A 26385-nucleotide genomic window follows, 5' to 3' on the forward strand; every position below is an offset into this window, starting at 1 on the left:
AAATATATTTCAATTTCCACAAACATCTAACTAGCACCTTATATTTTTTTTAGTACGGTTGCATTACGAGACGAGCATCCGGCTCACCTGATGGCAAGCGATACGACCATAAACAGAAGCAACACCATACAGATCTTCAAATTACAATGTACTGCGTGGCACTGCACGGCGCTGCCACCATGGGATATAAGATGTTAAGCTTTATAATGTCCGGTAATTAGTCAGGCTACAATGTCATTCGAACCAGAACACAACAGTGCATGCACACCGCTGCTTGGTGGTAATAATACACATTGCGTTGGTCTCTACCCACGCATCCGGGAGATTTACTATGAAGTTACCTATTCCCGTTCAGATTTAAACACGTATATATAATAATGATGAAAGCCGAACACAGAGGGTAGAGACAAATAAGAAGTAGAAAACAAGAATTAAATAGACTACACAATATTTCCTTCAGTAATATATACTTCACTTAGATACTTAGAACCAAAGAGGTACTCGGAACATAAGGAGCGCGCGGGTGACTGCGTCTCAAAGCAAAAATTAATTCCAGTAATTAATTAACGTTGCTACAAAAATGTATTACTTGTTTTTCCGTTACTTTCCAAGGTTGGGTAATTTTCTTGTAAATTTTATTAAAATGGGAATAAAAAATATTAAATATACACGTAAACTATTCTAGTTCGCTGAAAACATATAAAAATCTTTTACTGTAATTGAGTAAATTTAAACTATTAAGTATTTCCGATTCACATATATTTTAAACAAGAGTTTAAAGTAAAAATCTTGGGTACCTACACCGAAAATATAATTTATCCTTCCTTTCTTTCTTCGTGCAAAATTTGTACATTTTTGATTTAAAATAAAGTAGATATGACAATTTTCTACGCCCATGTTTGGAAACAACTTCAAAACTTTTGCAAATTTAAACATACCCCCAATTTGTTAGAGAAAGGTTCATAATGAAATGTCCCTTTTCGTTATACACTGAATGGTCCTTCGAGCCGGATAAATGCTTCGTACTTTCCAACCGAAGCCATCCTCAAAGCTCGGAGGCTTTACGCCTACCGCCATTCCAACTTACTTTATATAATATTCATATGTAATTCCACATTCATACAGGAATCTACATTATAACGAGGCTCCATCCGGCCGGATTTGCCCTCGGTCCGTTTAAAAAACAAACTTCTCTTTAGCGAAACATCTCATTTCCTTCGGTTACAAAATTTATAGCGTACATGAAGAGGGCGCATTAATTTCAAATGGTAAACATGTATTCATTGGTTGGTGGGCGGAGAGCGGCTCTCGTGGGTAGAGGGATGTGGGTTTGATGCGGACAGGCGTTACGCCGCGCCGTGGTGTGGCGATACATTTTGTATGAACCTATGATCTCCGATAAATGGAATTGTTATTGGCTGTTTAGTTTTTCGAGTATTAGTTTTTTACAATTCAGTATTGGTATGAAATATAAAATAATGTATTATTATTTATTAGATAAAGTCTAGCCGACATCAGTAGCTGTGGACTGTTTGTGTGGGTATACCTATATCAAGTTCATCCCGTCCGCAGGATGTCAAAGGACAAAGAATAATATATTGTGAGCCAGTTTCGTTCAATTTTGTCGTAATGATTAAGATGAAATAGGTATCATAAAAAAGTGATATTGTGTCATTAATTATAATGTTTCTTTTTTCCGTATCTTTCGTTTTTAATTTAGTTTGAATGTATTTGTGATATCTAGTTTTATAATTTTATATTGAAAGTCTCCTTTAATGTGTGTATTACTTCATTTTTTTTATTCATATCTATTATAATGTTTGTCTGTGTGCGTAGGTGTGTGTTGTTCTGTAACTTTGTATGTTTGTGAAACTCATGTTAAAATAATGTTTATTTATTTTTTCACTCCCTGCAACGCGATACTTTGTTATCGCGTACTTTATAAAACAAAACATTAGTCGACAAGCTAATCGAAAGAAAATGCTAAAAATTTGTATAGTGCTCGTATTAGTTCGCGTGCCTCGTGCGAATACCGGTGTCCCGGCGCGCTGCGTCCCGCGGGATCCCGGTGCGGGAATGTGCATGATGTCACTGCACCCGACTAGATACATCAATTGCATTCCAAAATTAATGTATATCAACAATAGATGGTGAATAACATTGGGCAACACTGCTGAGGATTTAGATGGCGTAATTTTCTGGATTTTTATACCTACTCTGTGACAATATCAATTAGAATTCAGAGGAGTTTTTATAATACACGAACAATATGAATACATAATTTATCCCAAAAACATTACATTTAATTAGGCCCTACGAATTTTAGTAATTCGTCGTCGTTTTCATATTTAGAGTAATTTCATGAAGTTTATAATTAGATTCTTTATGCAAGTCGTATTGTGTATAATTTTATCTAATCGGACTTGACCTTACCTTATTTTTATGGTACATATCATATTCTGTGGATTTCAGATAGGTTTGCATAGCTTTTGTGTAGTCCAGACAATGATGTGTGAGCTCATTTATCACTACGAACGATGTAGAAACATGTATAATAAGCCATATGTGTCTATATACGGCGTACTTTCTTTATCTTTATGCTGTATTGATGAAAATTCAATATTAAACTTCATTGTTAATGTGAAGTCTTGGATCACCGTTAAACATTTAAAAAATAAAATAGTTTATTTTTTGTTTTGTCACTATCTATTTTAAGGTTAATCTATCTATACTATTATATAAAGAAATCTCAGAAACTACTAAACCGATTTAGTTTTTTTTCACTAATAGGAAGATACATTACTCCTGAATGCACTATGCTACCTTTATCTCGGGAAAACTTTCAGGCGAAAAAAGCTAGTATTTGATATCCAAGTTAGACGAGTGCATGGCAGGGTGATGTTTCGTAATTTAATGTTAATGCGCGAACTGTCGCGACGGTTATCAGCCGAGCTGTTTCTTTGTTATTTAGATGCAATAAAAAAGTTATGCCTATACATATTTTTTATTTTAATTTCTAAGAAGTTACGACGTAAGAACGCTCAAGTGGCATGATATAAAACTCCCTCTGGGTTAAACAAAAAAACAAGGAGACATAAACACAATACTATTACGTACAGTTAACGCTTACTTGAGTTTATGGCTCAGTAAAATTACAACACTCGTAAACTTCATGAAGCTCGGAACAATGAACGCAGTTTGGGCAAATATGTCGTAATTAGAAATACATTGTTACATCCAAATGTCACAAAATAGTTTCATGAACTGTATTAATACTTATTTTAAACCATATATCATTTTATATATTCGATGTGCATAGCATAATATGCTATAAAGGCTTTTTGTTATTTTACGAACTTTAGAGACGTCTAAATGTCAATATACAAGAATGATTTGTAACGGAAGGCTACGCCAAAAGGTGACAGTTACGCACGACCTAGGTGTGTGTGATAATTTAGGGGCCCCGCGCCCTGCGATGACTACGTATTCACTTAACTTGAACACACGTGTAACGAGCATGATTAAAACCTTCCTTTAACCTAATGAATAATTTACAAATCCATAATTGAGCTGGTAATGTTTTACGCAAACGCACGAGTCGCGCAATGTTTATTATAATGAGAGCATTAATACACGGCTCGAAACATTTACATTTCCATTAACGTAACGTGACGCGTTATGAGCCCCTTCGCTTATCCGAGCGGCTGCAAGCGCTCGCGAGCGCTCCGCTTTCATTACATCACATGCATTATTAATGGCACAGTATTATCTTCTAACTCAAAACCTAGCCGGATTTTAGGGGATTTGAGAATTAGTCTGGAAAACTGACTACTGAGGTTAGTAGGGTATACTGAGTTCCGACCACACTACAATTTAACTGCAATAAGTCAAGGGTGAAAATTGACACCAAGTAGTAAGTCTCGGCTTGCTGGGAAGAGTCAGTCCTAGTACCGGAATTGAATTGGAAACAAATAAAACAATGACGGTAGCCAGGTGAATGTAAACGCTACAGGGAATCTCATTATTTATTTACACTGTATTAAACGGTATTGGCCGTCCTTATTATTTTTATCATCAGCAATTAGCAGACAACACTAAAAGTATGAATCTATCTTGATTGTTTTCTATAGACATTTTAGAATTATATTTATCTTTCCTAATTGAGCAGTAAGTTCAGTGTAAATTAGTGCGGGACGTGATGTGGGCCTGTTCGTTCCGTTATCAGCCCGTGACCGCCCTCGGCGCTGCACCAGCCAACACTTGCCGGCCAATATACGGCTGTTTCTTCAATTATCCTATTTCTAGAAACTTCAGGAATTCTGCTAATATATGTGTAGAAGTTTGATAATTAGTCAGTGAAACTTAGATCGATGTTTATTTGTATGATATTTATGCGGTCAGTATAAGAATCATATGAGGTAAAATCTACGACTTTCCAGTGATGAGGATAGCGTTATACAACGCAGTATTTAAAATCCTAGGTGGGGTTATGGTGGGACAAATTTGGCGCTCGCCTAACAAGTCATTGATTACCTAACATACCCACTCAACTTAGTTTTATAAAAAGTTTTCAATATACATGTAGTACTGTCCCTATTCTAAGAGAAAGAAACACTATAACTTTATAATCGTACGAATTCTCTTTGTGTACGTAAATGACTAATTACACTTCAAGTTGAGTAATTTTCAATTTAAATTGAAGTTTAGACGTTTGGAGTGTGCGCGAGTTTGTACACTCACTGTTCTCCAGTACCTGTAACAAACGTTAAAACATTTCAGAACATATAATTACATTTTGTTCGTTTTACCTGGCGTAAGGAGGCCAGTGGAGGTGGGAGGGCGTGTGTGGAGCATGCTAATGAATGGGTTCGGATGTCTGTTTGTGCCACCCGTCAAGGGCACGTGAATTTTTTACCAGCAGACTCAAATGTATATAACTTATTAATATACCGGTCCGTTCACACGGATTCACTTGGCTTTTAACTCTGAAATGTTTGAGAAATTGTATACCTTTTCGGTTTGTGAAGTCGAGATTAGGAAAATTAAACAAAATGCCTTTGATAGAAAATCTGTAAATATTACAAAAAATCTCATTAAATAGGTATTTAAAGTTGTTCTATAGTTGAGCATAATTCTCTGTTAAATAAGAAATAAGGTATTTGATTCCCACCGCTGTCTTAATACGCGCCGGTAGACTTTAGACTTTTAATATTCATATTGAGAACTCGCAGGGGTGTAGGGTATGTAATACAATATCAAAACACAGGCGCGTCCTCATTATAATCATATCATCAACTTGTGAACTTGATTCGAACAGTATTTCAGCATTCCACTTCATACTAGCTCGGTTATTGTTATTAATAAGCTTATTAATATTCATGTATTATTATTAAAGAGTACATTTCTTTGATTCGTACCGAGATTAAATACTGATTTGAGTTAGCGGATAACCGACTGTTTATAACTAACTTATAACTATGTTTACTATTCAGTGACCCTTGAGACAACTTATACTGCGGTTTTAATGCATGGAGGGATAAGAATTCAATTCTAGTAAGATAATGTAGAAACCTATACAAATATGTATGTATCAAAAATACTTAAAAATTGATGCTAGAACCCATCACATTGGCTAAATACTTATATATACTATCGCAGCGGTAAATATTTATAGTTATAACGAAGTCTCGTGTTAATGTTCTTGTTTTCGGAAGTAAATTTTAATGGAAGTAAAAGGACCACCAAAGTGATGAAAATCGAAAAATTAAATAGAAAAATCTTGCACACTCGATAATTGGCTTCATAAGAATTTCAAGTCGCAAACAAGGACTAGAGCACCCAACGTCAATAGTTACTCATAAATAAAAAAGGCCGTGCCAAGTAGTAAGGAAGCCGATAGTATAACACAGAAGTAATATTATTATTTCATCAACAAAATTGCAAATAGCAACACGCCACAAAAACAGATGCCGCCAAAAAAACTTCAGAATGGTAAAACTCTTCCAAATTAGTTTCATATCCGACAGCTGTAGAGTGGCTCTCATAGTTATTCGGGGGCCCATCAGCCCTCCCGCTCCGACCTGTTGCTCCGTGTCGGAGTCAACTTTAGTTATGAATAATTAAGTAGAGCTGTCATCTTTGGGACGGTCAATGTTTAAAGAAAACATTGTTGTCTATAGAAACTTAAAAAGATGACCGAATATAAATATTTGGTAGGAAAATACAAATAAGGAAGGAAAAAGCCATTTATTGCTTAATCTATAAAGTCCCTAAATATATAAACGCAACAAAATATCTTGTTATTGAAGATGTTTCTTTTGCTGCATTTTCCTAGGAGCAATAACACGCAGTAGTAGATTCATTACGATTTAAAAGACCTTGTTTAAGATAGTTAAAATAAAGATTTTTTTGATTTAGAGAGCTACTTCTCATGATTTTATGACATAACGAAACATTCGTTGTCGACCCTCGTGACTATCACTAAAATTATATCTTAAACTTGATATAAACCATTTTCTTCACCGATTTTCGTTTACCTCAATAAAAAATCTCGACAAGCGCCCACCTCCCAAAACTCCATTCAAAGGTAAATTATCTCTAAAGAGTCGCTGCGTTTTCCTCAATAAATATCGTCACGTACAATTCACAAGAAACGAAGCGACAGCTCGAGGTGGAGCCGTGCCATTTCATATGGAAACGACTTATTGTATATTAGTTCCCAATTCGGTCGATAAAGTTGTTGGAATGTCCAAATGTCTCATATAAAACTAACTGATTGATGGCTTTTAAACCCGGTGAAAAACCTGTTAAAAGTAGTCGTCTGTTTCCACGAATCGTTCAAGAGCATCCGTTGTAAGACGTACACGTCTATATTGGTTGATATTAAATAACTCCCTCTCTTAACACATCGTGGAGTATAGTCTCTTTGTCGAACCACAGATAAAAATTCAAAGGGTTCCTATCAGCCAAAATTGTTATTCTCGAAACAACTTAGAATTAAAATTACACATTATTTATAACACATACATTTTATTTCAAAAAAAAAAAATCCTACTAAAGCATTGTGAAGCGAAAGAACGCAACAAGCGTTCAAGCTATCACAATACAAAGAGGCGTGAATGGAAGTGGCACAGTTTCGAACAAGACACCCCGTGAGTGACGCGAAGGGGCTACAAAGCAACACCGTCCTAGCCCACGGCACGCCACGAGCCGCACGCTGAAGCTAGTCGGATACGCCGTCGCCGTGTTCCGACACCACAAGGCGGTGTGGTGTGGCGACATCGGATAGTCGGAAGTTACATGTATTTATATCGTATCGTTATTGGGATTGTCATTGGAGACTTCATGTATTATGGGTACCCAAAAAATAGGAGAAGAGAGGGGGAAATTGATGATGGTATTACTGCGACTAACGTTGGCAAACGCCATCCCGGACGAGTACCAAGATCTAGTGCGTTGGGCCACGCAATGACCTAGACGATTTGTGGACTGTATTTTTTTAGCGTCCCCTTTGGAGGGGCTATTTCGAGGCTATTATACAGTAAAAATAATACCTAAGGCTTAAACTGGACTGCTGCAATGTGAGTATTCTGCTTTTGTGAAAGTATAACTGAGATTTGGAGTTTACCACATCTACAAATCAAAGTTGTTGTAATCTTAGCCTTCCAGTTACATAAACAAGCACAATAGAAACTTATGTAAATCCTAGCGAGATAGCATAATACATACATAAATAGTTCGCTTGAGTGTTAACAATAGCACATCTAGGTCTGTGGCGTGGGGTGGTGTGACAATACAAGTGAGGACGTCGGCGGGCGCTGCGTGCGGTGTCGGCCCCTCCAGGTGTTTGAGTCCCGTTCTCTATAGACGTTTGAGGCGCCATCACAATGAGACTGCACTATTCAGCGTTGTTAGTGTTACTTGTGTACTGTCGCACCTCTTCTGATTGATCTAGATTACTAAAGAGGGAAGGAATAGGTGTTGTTGGACAATGTTTCTATTAGACTGTGACGGTATTGTGGTCACAGTGCACCAAAATATATATTTTTACTGACAAAACAGACATATTGCATCATCGCTAACAACCTAGGGAAAAAGATTTAGTTTTATGTTTATGCCATATGAAAAATATAACGTTACATTCTGTTTCAATCCTCATTCATTCTTTTAAAAGTCGTTATTGTTTTTCGTATTAGTTGAACACATTAAGTTACTTACAGTGCGTTGGAATTAATGATGCCGATGGAATGTAAACGTAAAGCAAGTTTTCCAACATTCCTTTTTCAGCCATTTGGATCAAAACAATAAATTAGAATTGTTAAACAGGTGTGGCTATAAAGTTGGTATCAGTCGGGAGATCGGCATAACGGCTCGTAATGACCACCGCAAGGTGCTCATTATGACGGATAAGTAACTGCAAGAATGAGGGAAATTATACGCGCGGTCTCGTTTTTTACGTTTGATATAGAAATGTTTCTTCTTTAATGGGCGGACAAGGTAAACGCTTGGCGAAAAGTAGTCCCTATCTTCAAGTATATAGGTATTAAAAATGATTGTTGAAAACAAGTATTCAATTCGCATTTATTTCTATACTTTCTATATTTTTACTCTGAAAATAGCATCATATAATGTACCTTAACTTATCTTTGTCTACACGAAACTTTAGCCTTTGTGTAATACACGATCAATGGTAGTCAAAGTTACTCGATACACATTCCAATTTAGTTTAACGACATATTCAAAAGTCGAAATGCACTTCATAGTTATAAAATTTGTGAGAAACTGCAGCAATATATCCAAGAACGTTACTGAAACTCGATTCAAAGACTCATAAAATATGCAATAAAATTTTGTCAAAGCAAGTTGTGTCATAACGTGAGCCAGTTAGTGGCGTGAGATTACTACACACACGCCACGTCACGTCACATGCCGCGCCACGCCACGTAAATAGAAATTTCAAGAGTTCGTCTTTTTTTGTCAAGTGAACATTGATCCTCAAACAGCATGCTATAAATTTGATTTAAAATATATTTTATTATTGTAAATTTCCTAAAAGAAACTTGTTTAAATAGCATAGAGTAAGAGTTTTTAAAAGTTATAAAACTTTGTAGGCCAAAAGAATTGCTTTGGGCTAAATAAAAACATTTTCTTAGTGAAAACATATTCCTGTATATTATAAACTTTGTCTCTGACCTCTTTTTGCATACTTAGGTAATTAAAGCATTATATTATAGTCTAACATTTTGTCTCAGCGTTCAGATGACAACAACGCAACACACGCCACGTGCCGTGATAAACACTGCAGAAATGTATTGGGATAAACTATTGTATTGAAATGCCAAGCCACACGCGAGCCACATTCGTGCGTCGCAAAGCATACGTACTCCGCTATATTACTGCCATTAAGGATTTACTGTTATGGCGTGTCACATTGAATTTTATTAGTTGCCGGCGAATCAAATCAAATTTTACTGCGGGTTATGTTTCGTGGTACTGCACGATTAAGTGTAGTGTATCATAGAAAATGTACTTTCAGTGCGAAATTTGCATAGTACTTATATTGTGATAAAAATATAAAATTAGCAACATGTTCCTATGGTAATTTAATCATCAATATCCAGAGATAATTCCATTTTAATTTTAAATTTAACAGTATCCTAAAAATACAGAAGACCTTCAGAATTAATTGACTTAAATAATTTAGTTTTCCTAACTTATACACTAATTACAAAAATAATTAAAGATTAACATCCAAGTGCTAAGTAAACAGCGTCCTACTGCTTGCAACGGACTCTTCTTTATCTAGAATCCAACGCACAACCTCCTAGCCGCGATCGTCAAAATACACTTATAAATTTTCAATAACTAATAATTGATGGATACTTCGGAAGGAGACGCGGCTAAGTGAGCCGCCGGCGCGTGGCCCGACCCTCGTCAACGACAATCAATTTGTACCCTCACTGATAGATCGCCAACTACCTCGTAATAATTTTCAGACCTAAAAGATATTTGCGTACGCGATATCGGGCATTGGCTCATAATTTACTTGTCTAAACTGTCAGAATGATTTAATAGATAGGTGTAGTAAAGAGACTGGTATATTGATAATTCAAATCTATACCTGGGTTTTGTGAGAAACATGATTTATATTTGTAGGAGCAGTATGGGCTATGAAGGTGACTGTTGGGTATAAAATATCACATAGGATTATCATACCAGACAATTTTAGAATTAAACTATGTTTTTTTTTCTATTTGACAATCATGCGTTTATTTCGTATTTCTAAAGTTGGATTAATGACAATATATAAGACCTACGGGTTTATGATCTCATATAATGGGACGAAGGTTCAACCAACCCCAGAAGCCGTAGTTACGTCTCTGTCTAGTCTTTGCAGACTAGCGTATACTTATAAAACTACTTAATATTAAACACAGGAAACAAAAGCAGTCATAACAGATTTAATTACGCGCCGTACGCAGCGCTTATATATTATTTATGAAGTTGTTTTCCGCGCGCGGCGTCTCGTGAGGAGTGGCCAGTGTGCCCGTTACAATGTTTTTGTGAAAACACTAGTTCCATGCAGAACTGTCTGTTGTTAGTGTATTTTTTTAAATATTGGTACTAAATGTTAAGTATACTAGATGTGTATTTTATTTTGCCATTGTTGAGCACGCAATTCTTTATAACTCAAAAGGTTCATGTCTTATACACTCGCTGGCGTCCTGTAAAAATAAATATTTGCTTTTTTTCCACACAAACTAATAAAAAACAAGCAAACTGCCTGTCCACCAATATAGACAATGCGGTGATACCCATCCAACCAGCCAGGCTGTCTGATCGAGAAAACTACTGACAGTAAACCGCATAGCCTGTGCCAAAATACTAACATTCAATAATATTTCGTATGTTTATTCTTTAGCTTTATTTTGACGCAGTCCGCAGCGTTAAGAAAGCTTGTTCATACACAACTTGTAATATTTACAGCGAGTACAACTGCTCGGAGAGTCGTTCCGTTGAAATATAACGCTAACAATAATTGAAACACAGGAGTGAGGAGCGGTATTGAACGTGGAAACCTAGAAACAGTGGTAGAAATTGTTTTAGCACTTTTGTTATGAATAGAAACAAATGTTATATTATATTTGATTGCCTTGATAGTCTAGCGGGAAATGTAGCGGATTGTCGTTTAAAATTTTGCAGAATCAAATCCACAGCTAGTTGTATATAGTATGTATTTTATTAATATACTAAGTTCTGAAAAAAAAAATGCGAGTATTATGTGGGAAGCGATAAGGTTAATCGTTATTTATTTGACTGGTAACGTAAAATAGTATGTAAAGTTTACCAGCTTGTATCTCATGAACGTAGGGAGTAGGTAATGGATCTATCTTTTTAATAGTAGGCAGTAAGGAGACTATTTCTCAACGCTTCATCAACATATAGATTGATTTATCGTAAACATGAATCATTGTTAATATTTGCTGCTCGTGTACATTAAACTGTACCGCAAACATAATTAACCGCGCGAAGTCTCATGAAAAGCCATCGCGTAGCATCGCGCTTCCTTCCCGGGACCAACAAAAACTGTGCCGCGCGTCCCGAGGGAAATCACGAAAATCTATTACGGGCCGGCAGTGTGTTCGCGTGCATTGCTTTTTTGTTGGTGGAGCATTTTTCGTAGTATAAACAACGATATAATGCTGTTTTAATGAATTTACTGGTTGTATAAACAGGGTATGAAAGTAACTGGGTTCGAAGCCTAGACAAATGATTCAAAGATTGGGTGGTAATTTTCGAGAGAACAAATTGCGAAGGGTTACACTTTTTATAAAAATCAACTGTTAACATTTATTACAATAATTCATATTTATAAAGTTGAATTTACTTAATGGTATAAATGAATGGTCCTTAGTTACAATATTTTAATTGATGTTCAGTTACCGTCATATAACTAAATAAATAATCCCGTTCAAAGTAATCACCATCGTCAAACAATTTAATCATGTGGCCATAGAAGCGTTGGGAGTGTCCACTCAACTATCAACAGATCCCGATAACAATGGCGTCGATGTTGCCGACGCGTTCCCAATGCAATCGCGCACAAAGGCGGCACGTGTCGCCGTGCCGCGCCATATACGTGGCGTTGACGCCGCTTTGCCACCTTTGTTGTGCTGACGGTTAATGTTATTGTATCAGCTTATTGTTTTGCACTACTATGTATAGCGGTCTACGTGTGACTATGTAGTTTGTAGAGCATTGTCAAAACTCTGAACTGTTATCATAATATTATACTACGGAATATAATATGACGCCGGAACTGGTCGGTAATGCTACATAAAAATCACTAGTTTAACCAAATAAGAACCAAGTTAATATAACGATATAAATATAACCAGAATACAATTGTAGTTAATGGTAAACAGATTGTGAAGCGAGGCCTATGGAGGTGGTTTCTCGCATGTAAAAGATCTAATAATGGCAAATAGGTGAGGCACCTTTAGGTTTAAAAAAAAAGTCTCAAAATAACAAACCAGCTTCAAAATAAGAGACCTGAAACTCAGTAGGTTTTGTTTCTAACGCAAAGGAAATAGACAAAAATATCTCTCAAAATATGCGGCATGCGGTGAAAAGAATATGTGTTTTTGAGATAAAAGCTCGCTATCAGCCAGAGCGCAAATGTTTGTCGAACGTGCTGCGTGTGCGGTGTGGCGCGGGCGTGGCGTGTGCGTGGCGTCATTGCGCCGTCATGAATATAACCGGTACGTGACCGATAAAGCATTATGATATTATTGTTTTTATAAATACATTTTTAAAGGAAAAGGCGGGTTAAAAGTACGCGGGACATGCAGAAACGCAAATATTCTGATGACTGTCGAAGCACGATGTCTCTCCTTCGTCGACTTATATTCATACGTTACGTATCGTTAAACGTAGTGATATCAATGCAAGTAAAAAACATCTCAATGGTTATAATAATTGTTGTAGGAACAAATATACAAAAAAAGGTATTACTTGTACTATTTTTTATAAACTTGTTTGTAATTTTACTGTGTGGTTGTAGTCTTTTCGTAATTTTAAAACCTAGGATTCTTGTACAATAAATAGTTTTATAGTATCGGAGTATTATTTTCATAGTTCTATTGTTCAAAAGTTAAAAGTGTGAGTTACGCCTCAGTGAATCTAGAAAAGCTCGCGAATAAAAACAAGTTCACATAAAAGTCTTAGTTAAGACTAAGTGCTACCACGAATATCTCACTAGAAAGTTCGGAATACCTGGCGTAAAATGTTCTAACCATTAGTGTTACTATTATTGTAGAGGCATTAGCAGTCCGTCGACACGACGTGTGTAGACAAAATAAAGCTCAATGAACTTTTTGTATATTATATAACATAAGTACATAATGTACCCATGAGAAAATACTCTGGCGGTATTTAAAACAAAAATATTAATAAATTTTCTAACAGGACTTTTTTACATTTTTTTAACATCTAGTCTAAATTACACATTAACCTAATTAATGTTTAATACTTATAATGTTGAGACTAATTGTTATAATTACCCCATATCATTTCATGAAACGCAAACCATTTTTGTATCATTAAATTATAACAATCGTATAAAGCCGCGACCACACCACGCTAACTTGCAAAAAACGCACGTTTCAATTCGCAATTAAAATAAACGCATGAGCGGTGTAACTAATTGGAAGCCTTACGCTCCAGCGCCGCGTCCCCCGCCCCTCCTCGCTCCGCCGGACAGCGCTCACTGTCTGATCCGCAACAATACGTACACGTGTGCCGGACGTTAATTAATTCCTAGCTTTAATAATGTGCCCAAATTATGCTCCAGGTAACATTTCTCGTTACGAGCTTAATACATCCATTTCGGGGATGAGTCGGGTGGAAATTAATTATTGATCATATATGTTTACCGGGTGTATGTTCGTGTATGTATCGGCGAACATGATTGGCTCTTTTGTTTACAGATCGTATTACTGTGTCAGTAGCCAAAAGCATTTCTAGAATCGTTAACGCTAACATTATGTATGAGAATGACATATCCTAGCGATAGACTTACCAATAAGTTATATCATTCCAATTTTTTTTTGTTTTAGTGTAAAAGATTGTAAATAGACATCTTGGCTACTGCTTCTTGTTGAAATGAATGTTCATATTGGAGTTCGTTCAAAGTACGCAGTATCAGTTCAGTACACTTTGTCTTATTCATAAATAACATAAAATGACTCAATGTGTCAAGTGCAGTACAGTGTCATGGTATAGTTTTTCAATGTCCTGGTGTTCTATTGATTATGGTGCAGTTTGGAGTTTACCCTCATGCGTGCGACGTGATTCTATCGTGATCCAGTTATAAAAAAAAACATGCTGAGTCCGAAATGATATAAATACGTAAATGATATCGTATTTTGTTTTCAGTTTTTCCATAAAAATATAAAGCAATGAACTAGAGTATTATTACTCTGTTGTCAACTGAATATCCACCAATTCACTGCATACGTAATTACATAACAAGATTTATGCACAGAAACAATTTTTCGATTTCATGAAGCATCCATTCAATATTGCTATTACAATTGTATAATTAAATTTGTATCCGGTGCGGCTTTGTTCCAATGGAAATGTAAATTAACAAATGACGCGCGGCGGTGCGCGTGTAATCCGAGCTTAAAACCGAATTTCACAAAGCGAACACTCCCTTTATATAACAGGAATAGCGTGGAGAGGCTTTGTGCCGGTGTTGCACTTACAATAAACGGTAGACAAAGGGAGCGTGTGGCGTGAGACATGCGGCGAGCGGGCGGCGTGCGGGCGGACGCGCCGCCACGCACCGAGCAGTGTGGAGACCGCTTTATACTACACTAATTATTGTATTCTCGGTTTGTTCGAGGCATTAGAGAGATGTTTAATAAATACCTCGACAGAGCTCACCTGAGCGTTTGTGGCTGGAAGGTAGTAAAGCCTCTTACTCGTCGAATGTGAGTGTTTACTTTTGCCTTGTAAACCATTTGGGAAAATAATATGTTCAAAATAAATAGAATAAATACATAGCAGAATATTTTTTCCGAAAAAGACCATTGAAAACTTGCCAATTTGCGTGACAAAATAAAAAACAAAAATGAAAAGCTCTCGAAGCACAAAAACGACCATGCAGAACTAACCAACAAAACCTGTACGAAAAATATCCCACCTGCAACACATAAAACTGGGGAAACGAATGCATATCGAAAAAATATTTGCAGATTGTTTTCAACGCCGACTTTTGTAACGAGCGCAGGGTATCAAACTAGCATATTTCAGTAACTATCTTTCTAAAACATCTTTTATTAATTAAAAATGTTTAGTATAAAAGTAGTAGTAGTACTATAAGTAGTCGTTTTTTGATAATCTATGACGAGACGTGCAAAGCACTCGTCTTGGTAAGCGTTTCGCCTCATTTGGCAACACCGCACATAATTTTGAATCAAACGGCGGTGAACTGCATCTGTAGCGCTAAGATATGAGATGTTGTCTCATTATGCTAAGTAATTACCCTGACAAGACGATTCAATGTATCCAAACAAGCTCATATTCTAGACCTCCCACACCCTTATACTGAATCAACATTATTAAAGACCCCGGAATGTGTTATTAATCAGTGAAAACTCTTACGGTCTCTTTTACAAGAAGTAGTTACTTTCAAGTAAATTATATTTGTCATTTATCGTATATTACACAGCTAATAAAGATAGTATTCTATTTATGACCGTTTATTTAGAAGCAATGATTTGGGTGTGACTTTTGTGTTTGGTTAGCTTATACATTTAGTCGAGTGGCATTTACTCAGAACTTGTGAAACAGTCCCTTAGTCTTCTCTTTGAAAAAACTTTAATAAAGTGTTAATAATCAACATTTCCAATATGCTGAGCCTATACAAATATCCAGCAACGATCACAAAGGATGTATAGTAAGGGCTATCCGCTGTATCCCCTCCCCTGCCTGTCCAGTGACCAGATAAATCCTTAGGCAATAAGGGGTGAACAGACGATGGGGTTGTTTTTCATTACCTGCTACGCTTTGTATGTTTTGTGCCGCTGTTTTAACAAAATTATTGTCTAAAGTCTATTAGTCTGAGAGATTTTTTCATGTTATTGGTACACTTAGTTTTAGGGCTTACGGTCCAACATAAGACGTTGCATCCCTCGCTAATCACTAGAGTTATGCCGAGTAGAATATTACAATGGTAATAATAATACTAGCCCTATATTACATACAGTCCCACTGCTCACTACTGGCCTCTTCTGTTCTCATTTATTGCTAAACTGAGCGAGAATTGATACATAATGCACACGCAACTTCGAAACGTCAGAGGTGTGTGCTTTGGGTTTTGAATCCACGAAACTTCAACTCGACGGACAGTTTCATTTGTAACTTGGTTACCGCTACTTTTATTATAAATGAACCGATCGCTTATAAAGAGGATGTTGTCAACATCACGGTGTAGCGTGGGTAAACAATCACCATTATCTTAGCGACAGACTGTTATGTTTCGAGTTCATAGCGATCAGTTACATATTTACAATGCTGGGGTGCCGCGCCGCGTCGTGAACGAAAATATTGCTGCTTTATACGAGAAGGTAAAGTTACTGTTTTGATATGATTTAGACTGATATTGTTATGGGATACACGATACTTTTATTTTCATTTGCTATAAGACATTAAGGATCTTAGAACATTCCTCCTTAAAAATATAACCTTGTTCATAAAAGTGATTTTCATTGGTTATAAACACCCACATAAACAAATGAAACATAAAAGACAAGAATAAAGAACAACATAATATTTTCTAATAATTTTAAGCAATGACATGACAATAATTTATCTTCAAGTCCTCGGGATTAATTTTAACAAGGCTTGCTCTTCGTTTTGTTCATTACATATAAGTAGAAGATTAATGACCTCAAAACCACCGGTACACGTAAAATATCGATGTCATTCGTCTGTCTATGTAGAAGTCGTTAAGCCGCAAGCGTTTGCGAATCGGGATTAGTACAATGCGAACCAAATAAATCGCCCACCCGGGCCCAATTTCGTTTACAATGGAAATTATTTCATTTCGAAAAGCCAATTCGATATCTCCAATAAAGTAATTTATATCGTAACCAGGTAAGGTCGAGGCGCCGCGGGAAACTTTCTCATTGTAAATATTATTTACCTTAAAAGCCTTTGAAATATTTTCTTTGCACAATTTTTAACGCAAAAGCCAATTTGAAAAGCTGTATAGGTAATTTATATTTTCGAAGAGTTGAATAAGAAATGTGACTTATTGGATGTGGTGGATCAATACAGAATTACGAACATTATATGAACGGTATATACGTAATGGGCGAAGGAAAATGTAAGTACTTTGAAGATAATTTTATGTATAGTCTTTCTACCCGCATAAGGCCAGCGTGAACCGACGAAGAGTACTATCAGCTGCTGTAAGGTTTAAAACTCGTGGTAAGAGACCACCGTCGTCTACAAACATTCACAATATCTGAAGCATCTTCGGTAAATGTATAGGTTCATAAAGCCCCTCAAATTCTAATAAATACGACAAGCGAAAGCCAATTCCACAAATCACGTTAGAGTTTCGACCCACATGTCTACTGGTGCGGGTCTCTAATCAAACCAACGCGTGACAAATCCCACATTTCAGCGCGTGGGACGAATCAAATTACCTGATACAAAGTTTACAATTCGTTATAACTTATGACATTAACATGTGAATATCCATTGGCTTGAATAAATATGAGATAGTTGGAAACTTCGCCTCATTCAAACACGTTTAGATAGCTTTAATACCTTCGGGCGAAGGTGGGACCATCTGATTCATTAGATTATGGCACTGCGTCGTACGGGCTTTGTTCCTGCGAATGTGTGCTTTGGAAATCTAATGTAGAAATGTGTATTCCTTTTGCATTAGTTACGGTCCTTCTCATTGGTTTTAATATAGTATTTAATATAGTGTAATATAGTATTAATTTTAATATTGCCTGGATAGTAATTATAATTATTGTTTAATTATAATTACTGTAGACTATATTATTATTATAACGGCAATTTATATTCGCTGTGTGATATGTGTAATGTATACTGTTTTTTATGTGATATTTTTATGTGATTTGTCTTGTTGTTTTATGTGATATGTGTACTGTTTTTGATTTTGTACAATCGTCTATCTAATGGAAAAGTATTCGCACATAATTAGACTTTTTTTTCTAAAAGTGTAATTGAATTCGATTAGCTAGTTTTGTGTCAATAATTATAAGGGTCTTCTAATAAGTCATCATTCAGAGATGAGTAGATTAAAGTCCCAGAACTAGAAATTAACACTGAAAAATATAGTGTGTTTTTCTTTATTTTAATTAACATTGAAAAGAATAGACAATCTAGTCCGCTAGACCAATTTAATGACTTAACTAAAAAAATCATAATAAATTAAAGAAATATTTACTAAGTGCACGATTTCTATTATTAAGTAAAGAAATCGCTATTATTATTTAATGTGATTTGACTGCCATTTATTATTGATTAATACACTCACGAAATATTATTTTTAGGCTCATACGCCTGCTTTGAGTCACACGATCATTTAACTCCATAATAAAACATAAAATTACAAATACTTCTGGCAGACATTTAAAAAAGCTCATAAATTTTTAAATTCGCTTAAATTCTTTACTTATGTTCGAATGAGCATTGTTTTTTATAATACGAAAAACAAACGCGCTAATCTTTATCGCCACAGAATAGAGCTCTCAAGTCCCTCTTATATTAAAAACATCTTCGTAGATGTAATCATCTCTCGAGCAGTGTATGTAACTGTTTAATATACTAAGGTCATTTGCATAGTAATAATGGCCGTTAGTGTACGAGACGGCGGGCACTAACCATATTAACAATATTATGATGTGCTAAGAAAAGCGAGGTTCATTCGGATTATGGTAATAAAGACTTAGTATAAATTCGCGACTTTATCTTATAGAAGACTAACTTTTCTCCGCAGTTCCGTCCGTGTGAATTTGTAGGACAAAAACGAGCCCATGGTACACAGCAGTATTGTAGCTTCCTTTATATGAAAATTTCAAAAACGTTCAGTAGTTCAAAAGATTAAATATTAGTATAGATTGGGTTAAGGTACGAGTAGTCGTAATTTTGGACTTTTATCTGTCTCATGTGATAGTTGGTGAGTATCTCACGACCTGTTTGTTCCCACATTTACGCGTTATATATAACTAATAGATTGTTCATGTTTGGATACCACGTGCTAAATTCCGCAACTATTGAAATCATTACAATTGTATCACTTATGAGATACATTATAAACCAACCAAGGTACTCATTGCAATAGACAATTTTTTATACCGCGAATGAGTTTAGCGCAACTGTACCTGCAACTACAATATGTACAATTAAATGAGGCAAGTAGTTATTATCTACAAATATTTTACATAAATAATTCGATTGGTACATCAGTTCCCTACTATCGTCCCTCAATCCTCAGTCGTTACAGGTCTCCAACCGATTCCATCAGGCCGGCGACGCCGGAGCATCCCATGGGTTTACGAGGAGCTCGTCATGTTCCCGATCCGCTTTATCCGATATTTACGAGGAGGATATAAAACTGCGTTTACTGCCGTCCCTCTGACACGTCTTCTGATAATCCTTTCGTTTTCTTTATATCTCGAATATAAACATACCGAAGTGGCTGAGCGCTTCGTTTCGCGCCAGATGCATTCTAAGGTCAACTGATATATATGTAATAAGCCGCATATCCAGCATGCCAGTATCCAGGAAAAAACGAGAGTAGAATGAGAATGAAATGCGAAGATCATTTCTTTAGTTAAGTTATTGAAGGTTTTAGGTGTACAGGCTTGAAGAGAGAATAACGGCAAGAATACTGGTGGAAGGATATTGGTATCCAGATAGCGACCACCATACACAAGTTGTAAAATCCGAAAGAGTAACCCACGTAGGTGTGTCGCATATCGGGATCAGCCTGAGTATATCCGGTTACGAACAGGCCAAACAATTGTGTAGAGTTCAATCAGCCTATCTCCGTCCACTGCTGAACATAGGCCTCCCCAAATGAGCGCCAACCATTCCGGTCTTGAGTAGCCTGCACCCGTCCGCCGCCTTTTTTAAGGCGAGGCATAATTAATTTTTGTCAGTCGACACTCTATCTGGACTCCACTTTGCTAATCATCGAGTGCTACAGTGTACCGGATAAAGAAATGTCAAACTCAAAAGTATGCTCGAGAAATCAGTAGACTATTAGACTAAACTAACTGATCAACCAGAAAACCAAACGTTTTACAATTAACAAACTATACCGATAAGTCGACGCCGATTTTATTAATTACGAATTAAATGGACAACGTTAAAAGCAGTTAGTGGCGGCATTGAGCGCGGGCGGAGCTAATCCTTTATGGCCACTGGTAATGTTTTGCTGATCCGTCTAATGATGGTTTGGGTATGTTAAAGGCCCATACTAAATTTCCGATAAGCTTTAATTCTCTTTACAAAGTCTTTGCTGTTGTGCGAAGACCTTCACCTTTTATATTAATGTATGTTCAAAAGAGTCCGTATAATTATATTCAGTACATGTCATGCTTACACTTTACAGATTTTATAAAACTAACCGAGATGAGTACCTGACTAGATAGTAACTAAGCAGGTTTATAAACACGCACACTACAATATTATGGTATTATGCTGAAAATTGTCCGTCTACGCCTTCCCCCAGAACACATTGGCGTGATAGAACACAATAAGCCTCGCATAAAAATCCTAAGTAATAAGTAAATCGTCGGCTTGCTATTAAGAGCTCCTCTGTAAAATTTTATTTAGATTGGTAAATTGATTTAAAATTTTCATGTAGGTAAAAATAAAAAATATATAATTCAAGGTTTCTTCTTTATTTATCTTTAGGGATTATAGATTCTTTTTACTGAAAAAGACATCATATGATATATAATTAAATTAATGCAAAACATATAACATAAAACCTTGTTATAGTCAGCAAGCGACACGCCGAACATAGACGTTACTTTCTTTTAATCTTCTATAATAATTTATAAGCACCGTGTATCGACTTTCCGCCAGCGTGTCGGGCGCTCGGCAGATTGCTCGTTACGGCGATATTTTCGTGACGTGTAATCCTCTTATAGTAAGTTTGTTGTGCCCTGCGCAGTGCAACGCGACGGCTCAAAGGCTCGTGTTTCGAATTCTCTCTATATCAAAGCTGTTATGAAATGCTTATATTACGTACAAGAGACTTATCATTTTGATATTATCGCATACTGAAGTGGGGTGAACGCAAAATTTAGTTCTTGTGAATGTTACCGAACCAGACAAAGTTTGATGCTAAAAAGGTGCAAAAAAACGTTCATGTCGCTCTATACGCTTACAAGGAGGCACAAGCCACATCTACGACTGTTTATTACAATATTTAGTACAAACAAAACATTCGAACATTTCTGTACTAAGATCGTGCGCAGGCGACTTCTGTTGAATTTGGTCTTCTCGTTGTCTTCGTTGTTAACGTGTCGTTCAGTAGTAGAGCCGGTCCAGAGAGAGCCGCGTGTGTCTTATGATAGATTACCAGCCACACTACCAATAAGAACACACGCAAGGCTCTGCCTGGCGCCGCTTGACGAGCTTCCATATCTTCACACTTCCAGGTGGTATCTTCTGCATTTATACAAATATTTGTTATGAAAAAACTATTTTTAAATTTTACATAATTTTTTTGTAACATATATTTTGGAATTTGTACCCGATATGACGATAGGCCCTTTCACATTATTAGGCGGAATACACACGGCAAGGTAGTGGATAAAAAGTGTGTGTTTAAAAAAATCATTGTAATTCATTATGTGCTATATACGACTTTCTCAAAATGATTATTAGTGATATAGAAATCATTAAAATATTAAATTTCTTAAACAAAACTGGCCACTATAAATAAATTATTAAAAATTATCAAAGCTACACCATTTAACACACATTTTGTTATAAGAATTAGAGTTACAGCTGACACAATTGGTATTTAGGTATACCGCCGAGTTCACACCATTCGATAAATCAAAACTTGAGTCGGTCGTGAGATAACCGAAATCTGTTCTGAGATTGCGGGCTGCTATAAATCTAGGGAGACGTGACAAACGCAAGTCGATCGGATTTAACGACAGACGGGCCGAATACCTGCGATGAGCGTTCATGGGCTATATTTTAATTTTATTATCGATTAATAGCTATTAAGGGCTGTTAATGTCTTTTATTGAAGTCTGAATAGATGTTGAGATATTAGTTATACAGAATGTATATTGAATTATTTTGTTATATTGTTTTTACATATATAATGGTACTAACTTGTCTGTCTATTATGTCTCCTAAAAACCGTAAATATTAACAATTTGGCGCCATAATCTCGATTGCGTGGCCCATATCTCTCTCAACCATTCTTTCCGACTCGCAAAAAACGTTGACACGCCCACGATCCTCCTTGATGTTCGTGTACCATAGAAGTCATGTCATCAGGCTAAACAATTGCGCTTTCGCTGACGCACTGCAAAAAGGATCACAAAAAAGTACCGCATGTAAAAGCAACTAGCCAACAGTAAGTTAACCCAAAACATTTGTACGCGAAATTCTCCATACGCTTAAAACATTCCTGGCGCTCAACATTTATATTCGAATAGCCAAATAAATAATCGTTTCATGGTACATAAGCGCGGCGGTACGCGGCGTATCACGCGGTGGCGTACTCCGTATTTATTGCGACGGGCCGGTACGCCGCGATACGCGACAGTACGCCGTGCCGCATACCGTGGGGAGATGGGCCCCGTGCGGCACCCGCTGGGATATGTATAAACATATAATATATTAACTATGATCCTCATATTTAAACTGAGCAGATGGAAGAATGCAATTCGCAATCTGGTTTAATGGAGGATTTGAACCAAGAGGAATAAATGTTTCTCATGCGCTTTTTCTCTAACATCATTGTATATATGTTGTATATTATTGCAAAAAAATTGCTTGTTTCTCTTTCTTAGAATATAGATAAATTAAATGGGTTATCTGAAGCCAAAACACCATTCAGATTCCATACATAAAAAAATCAATTTCCATTTTAGTCCCGTTACGAAGTATAGCGCGTGCTTCCCGTAAGATCGTAACGCCCATACCAATGTAAGGTTCAAAAAGATTGAGCAAAAAGGTAGGTTTCATATTGTTCACACGTAAAGTAGGTAAGTAAGTTGTACAAATAAATAAACTGTTCAAAGCGATCAAAACAATCTGTGGATTATCTGTGCGTCAGTCGCGTCTGTCACATATAAATGACGAGCAGGTTTCCTCCACCTCCCGTCAGCTCTCCCCCTTGCATGTGTCACATGCCAACACCGCACTGTTAATAAATCTGTCAACACGACTTGAACATCGTGTGAAAATTGTTACACACTTTGCGCAAACGTGTACAGATGAAAGCGAAATTATTATTATTTTTTTATATTTATAAGACGGTTTACGACCGTTCATGTGCACAAATATTATTTTGTATGTATGTGTACTTGAGCATAAAAAATTACCTTTCATGTACCACCGATATACATTAAATAAATAAAAATAAAATCAACAAGCGAAAAATCACCGGGAAATGCTCGCCCTCCTCACTCCACCGATCCAGTAAAAAACTGCCGAAAAAGAAAATCATAACGGATGATCGCGTCTTCGTTATTTATGTTTAAACACATCGCTTCGCAAATGAACGAGCAACTTCGCTGCGGACACTGCGCGGTAAAAAGAGACATCTATGAATTATTCAGTTTATTCATTATTCATGGTGCGCGAGGGGTGTGGGTTAATTCCTTGCTCAAATTTAACTTGACGACGAGAACGCTCGGTCGCAGCTCACGAGAGCTCTTCATAATTTATGTTTTAATAAAAAAAGCAAACTCTGCCCCGGACCGGCGCCGGCAAATAGAAACATACGAGTGGCGGGAGAGACACATGCTCACGTCCCGCGGAACAAATGATGATACATCTAGCGCTTGAGTTTAATTTAATTACGCGGATAGTTCTGTCGCGAGACCGTTCCGGTGAGCGAGCGGCGTGATTTAGAAACCACTCGTGGAAACAGTGACCGCGGTTATTGAATAAAACGAGTTTTACAATCTGGTTGTTTTCGGATTGTACACTATTTGTGTACTTCTACCTCTTACCAAAACACTATGGCATTCCGGCATAAGCCAAACGGCTCGGTCCCTTTGACTTACATTTGTATAAAAAATGAAACGATATTATCGACTACGAACTTTGCCATAATACAAAAGCCAAATATCATACTCTTAACTTGGCAACTCCACGTAAAAGTACTTTCTAATAAATTACACGTGAACGTATCAAAGTTTCGCGGATCAAGCTTCCGTATGCCAACTCGAACGTGTGCTGAGATCAAAGTATGATCAAAGGGCGTCAAAACGCGGCTAAAGGGAGCCCCTCACACAGAGCCGCGCAGGGGCCGGGCCGGGCGAGGGACCATATAAATCGTGTTAATGTATTTAAAGAAGTTATAAAAAATTACAATATAATTTATAATTTAACACTACAGCTAACATCGCATGAATGAATTTTATTTTTATAATAGAGAGAAGCATCTAAATATGATAACATACCTGATGGGAAGTGACTATAAGCAAATAGCGAGAGACATTAGGTCTGTGACAGGCGCCAAACTTTACTACGCAGTACGCACCGGCAGATAGACCGTGTTACTTTTGAAGTTTTTTGATCACAAACTCAGTGCTGTCTATACAAAAATGCAACTGATCTTTTTTGTTTAGGGTTCGGTCCTGTCCCTGAACGCCCGAACGGCGGTGTATGACTAAGCCCGCCCCCACCACCGCGCCGCGCCGCCCGATCGACTCAAACGTGCGGAAAATCGCCCAAGTTACCTCACATCTGTATTAAATCCAATAAAACCGGATAAACTTGTGTTTCCAACACGTCAGCTTGGAACTTTCCCGCTTTGATTTATCGCTAATGTGATTTAACATCGGATTATACGACGGAACGGATTTTAATTTAAACACCAACGAGAACGATTCATTCTCTTTGATAAAATTAATTAATACTGTCTGACAGGTAATCTACTGCTTAAACTAGTGGCTTTGTATGAAAGGAGAATGCCCATTTTTGTATGAAAGTTGGGCTACGCTTGCGTCTGTACAAAACCTTCACTAAACTACAGGTAATATATTCTAAATCTTATAGAAATTGAAAACAATTGGATATTCGATGGGAGTTCGGAGTAATCAGAATTTTTATAACGCAGTTATTTTGAGGTTAAGTATGGACTGCAATAATGTACGGCAGAAAGTAACTACGTGCCTAATTAAGTTGAATATTGCAGAACCTACTTGTTATTGCTATAAGCAATTATTGGACATTCTTTTCACCTAGCTTTAATTGCCATCATAAGAAACTGATAGGTACTAACATATCTGATAAGACGAAACTCCAATAAAACTTAAAAAGATAGTATGACGGAATATTAGTTTTTCCACGGAGCATATTATGTTACCTGACCTTTTGTGTACGTATATATTTTTCTGACTTACGACTTATTCTATTACATGGATTACCTAATCTTTAATTCCACCTACCATTGTCTCACTCCAATATGGCGTCAACAAATATTGTAGAATAAATTCAGATTAGTTTTTATGACCGGCCTATGCCTGACGCCAACCTTCTTTGGAGGATTCCGATCCCAGGTAACTCATGTTAGAAACACCGAGATAAAATGTTGCTTGGCCTGGAAATCGAACCCAGGAACTCACTTCACAGCCTGATTACGCTAATAGTTAATTATCATAGGGAAAGAAAAATAAAACGAGAAATACGAAATCGGATGCATATTTTTATATAGATATATATTTTGGATAGAGGTATATATTCTTGGCATCCTAAAATAAAAACAAGAATTTGATATAGCTGCAGCACGTTTATATATACTCCTGAAGTGAGTCCATGATTTCTTGCAGCGCTGGTCGGGTCATGTCATGTTGTTGTTGTCTGTGAACCTCTCTATTAGCTGATCTCCAACAAGCAGCACAAACTCATTCTCCCCTTGAAACCTAAAATATAATGTAGAAGTTGAGTAAACATGTTCAGATTATTATTATTGTTAAACTGTTTTCTTTAGCTTTGGCAAGATTTTTCCCACATTGTGGGTATGTTAATAATAATCTACAAAACTTACAAACTGGACAGCTCGTCCAAGAAATATACGTGTCGTTGCTGTGGCACCGCAAAGGTGCAGTTAATACACCGCCG

At 36.7% G+C, this 26385-nt stretch overlaps 1 protein-coding gene and 1 long non-coding RNA gene across 2 annotated transcripts in view; both read right to left on the reverse strand.

Moving 5' to 3' along the window:
- The window catches only part of LOC115450026 (syntaxin-binding protein 5-like), a 222544-nt gene that overhangs the window by 82502 nt on the left and 113657 nt on the right, over positions 1–26385 (reverse strand).
- Positions 4015–10262, reverse strand: LOC115450031. The gene is made up of 3 exons (XR_005112619.1): positions 8634–10262; positions 8218–8413; positions 4015–4753 (listed from the first exon to the last, which is right to left on the reverse strand). It is a non-coding gene; the product is annotated as an uncharacterized LOC115450031 (long non-coding RNA).

This window comes from Manduca sexta, chromosome 19, assembly GCF_014839805.1.
Source record: "Manduca sexta isolate Smith_Timp_Sample1 chromosome 19, JHU_Msex_v1.0, whole genome shotgun sequence".
NCBI lineage: Eukaryota > Metazoa > Arthropoda > Insecta > Lepidoptera > Sphingidae > Manduca > Manduca sexta.